Genomic DNA, 3,506 nt, shown 5'->3' on the forward strand with positions numbered 1-3,506 from the left:
TTTGTCATGGTTATACCTAAGTACTTTTTTCCAGTTTGAAACCCTGTTTTCTCCATCAAAACCTTCTGGTCTTCTTTGTTAACATTTTCATTTTCTGATGGTTAATCTTAAAACATGCTAATAAACCAAACTCTTTTAGTTTATCCATAAGAACTCCTATCCATAAGTCCCTGCAGTGGGTTTTCTAAAGTTAACATCAAATAATCAGCTCTTGATTTATACATTTCTTTTTGAATCTTTATTCCCATAACTCTCTCATTTTGTGTAATGCTTCTAAGCAAGACTTCTAAGACCAAGATGAAAAATAATGGGGATAATGGGCATCCTTGTCTTGTCCCCTTCCGCATATCACAAGATTTAGTCAAATCTCCATTAACCAGTATCTGTGTTGTCTGTTGTGTATAAATTGATTTTACCCATTTAATAAAATTATTTCCGAAGTTCATTTCTTGCAAAACTTCAAACAAAAACACCCAGTTCAGATTAACAAAGGCCTTTTCTGCACCCAAAAAATCAGAGCAACTTGTTTTTCATTGTGATAATTCAGATATTCCAAGATGCCTAATACATTTCTAATATTGTCTCTTAGCTGTCTTTTAGACAAAAATAAACATTGATCATAGTGAATAAGGTCCTGTAGAATCTTTTCAGATCTTTCCACCAATATCAATGTAAATAGTTTATAGTCATTATTCAGTAAGGAGAAAAATCAATAATTTTTTACTAATATTTTTTCACTTTTCACAAAAACTAATATTTTATGGACAAGTGTCAAGCTTATGTAGGTGTCCATGTGAAATAGTGGGAAAAACCTTTCCTGGCATATTACCTGTGGCCAGCATTGTTGTGGAGAATGGGGTGATTAAAAACAATCAATTATCCTGTCAGACTGAGAATATTCCCTCACTGGTGGAAATTTAGGATATTCCACCATTCTTCAGGAGTGTTTCTTTTCTTTCAACAAAGTCAGCGGCTCACGTATATTCCAACAAAACTTTAATAATAAAGAAAATTGTAATGCAATAGCATACTATCTGAGAGAAACTAAAACAACATCAAGCAAGAATGACAGTTGGTCTCTCTAACTGAACCTAACTGAACACCTGAAGGGAGGGGCTGATTCCAAAAACCCAGCACACCAGATGCCAGACATTCTACTGTTCAAATTAGGCCCCAGTGTTTTTCTAACAAGCATAACATTTTGTTGACAGGCACCCACAAATAAATACTTCCAGTACAACACTGTGCATATTAATTCTTAGTATGCATTAAGGAATTGCAGGTTAGTATGACGTCCATGTGGAAAGTTGTAATGCCCACAGGAAATTACAGTTGGCAACCTAATGATTTATGTATTTTCAGCTCAGCATTTAATTTGCAGAAAAGACAAATGTCATGGAAGTTCCCTTTTTTAAGAAGAGGATTTCATGTTAATGGATATCATAATGCATCACCTGGTCAACAAATTTCCTTTTCAATTTCCCCATCTTAAAATCAACAATCAACAATAACAAATATTACCAACCAGTATACTTCAGTAGGCTGTTTCTACTTATGTGCTTTTTTTCAAGGTAATTACTTTCCTTTGGGGGCACATTTCCCTCTGTTTCTGGTGTTTATCTCAAATTATGTGAAATCGTTTATATTTTGTGTTAAAGACTACCTTAAACCTTTTACAGCAGGGATGAGGAACCTCCTTTCCACAGACCAAACTTTGCCTGATATGGTCTCATTTTGCCCGCAAGGCTATTTGAGGGAAGCCATGCCCAGCTGCCTTACACCTGATACCTTACACGTTGTTACAAAGTAAGGGTGAGACACAGGACCCTATGTCCAAGGTTGAAAGGATCGTCACAGAGCAGGCTTTGCAAGCTTTCCTGCACTCCTGAATGGGCCAAAAGCAGCTTCTATCTCTCTTTCATTCCTCACCTTCATCCCACCACTGTCGCCTCTGTTGCTGTAGGGAAAAGAGACTGCACATTACCTCCTCACCCTTTCTTCAGTGAAAGCAGCAGTGTGAAGTGTGAGAATGAATGGGATAAATAAACTTATTTCCTGCCTCATTCCCCACTACCCTACTGCCACTGCTGCTGTGTGAAGGAGAGGAAATCCTACATTTTACAGTGTACAGTGTACAGGAACCGGACAAAGAATTTTGACAGGTGGGCAAAAGCAACCCATCTGCCAATTATATGACATCAAAATGATGTCAAACAACTGGCAGATAGGCAGGCCCACTGGCCTTTCAAATTTGGCCCACAAAGCTTATGCTGATAATGATCTAGCCTGTGGAGCGTAAAAGGTCCCCAACCCCTGTTAAACTGGGTTGTAATGTTTTGTGTGGCAAGGCAAGAGAACTTCAACCCCTGAGACAATTTTTAGATGAGCCCACCTGCTAGGGAGAGCCAATCAGGATGGACCTGCCTCCTTGAAACATGGTGTCAGAAGCTACTACATGCTTCACAAAAAAAGAGTTTGGGGGGGGGGGTCTAGGAGAGCAATAACAATTCTACTCTTTTCTAAATCACACCCATTTTGAAGTTAGTGATAATTAATCTTAAAATGTTATCTAATTACTAATTATATTGATATATGATTATATTTTCTTTTTTTAGAAAAGCATTGATGTATGTCCACACTCTTCTTGTCTGACTTGTCTTCCAGATTTGTAAGCTGCTTGAAGGCAGAGACCTTCCTCCTTTTATAAAACTTTGTAAAGTGCCCTACATTGATAGGTAAAGGGACCCCTGACCATTAGGTCCAGTCGCAGACGACTCTCGCTTTATTGGCCAAGGGAGCTGGTGTACAGCTTCCGGGTCATGTGGCCACCATGACTAAGCCACTTCTGGCAAACCAGAGCAGCGCACGGAAATGCCGTTTACCTTCCCACCGGAGTGGTACCTATTTATCTACTTGCACTTTGATGTGCCTTTGAACTGCTAGGTTGGCAGGAGCAGGGGCCGAGCAACGGGAGCTCACCCTGTCGCGGGGATTCGAACCGCCGACCTTCTGATCGGCAAGTCCTAGGCTAACCCACAGCGCTGCACTACATTGATAGTGTAACACAAATAATGCCCTAATAATTACCATAGCTGCCAAGTTCTCCCTTTTTTTAAGGGAAATTCTCTTATGCTGAATAGGCTTCCTCGCGAGAAAAGGGAAAACTTGGCAGCTATGATAATTACTAAATTCTCAGGGAACAAATTCCTACCAGTACTGTGTCTCAGTACTGGTAAAAATGTGCCTGGTATAACAAGACGGTTCAGGCGATTGACCATATGATAGAGGTTGCTCTTTGGGATTCAATTCCTGTCATCATTCTCTTCCTGCTTTAGCTATCTCCCCCCTCCACCTCCCCTCTGCCTGAAGCATACAAACTGGTTTATGATTTTGCTCTCCCACATGACAGCTTTTCCATGTCAGCCCTATTTCCTTCACCCTTTCTGATCTAATGCCTATTGGCTGCCGTGGCTGAACACAGAGGAGGGACAAGCCCTAGGTCCTCT

Source organism: Zootoca vivipara, chromosome Z2, assembly GCF_965207765.1.
Source record: "Zootoca vivipara chromosome Z2, rZooViv2.hap1.1, whole genome shotgun sequence".
NCBI classification, from domain to species: domain Eukaryota; kingdom Metazoa; phylum Chordata; class Lepidosauria; order Squamata; family Lacertidae; genus Zootoca; species Zootoca vivipara.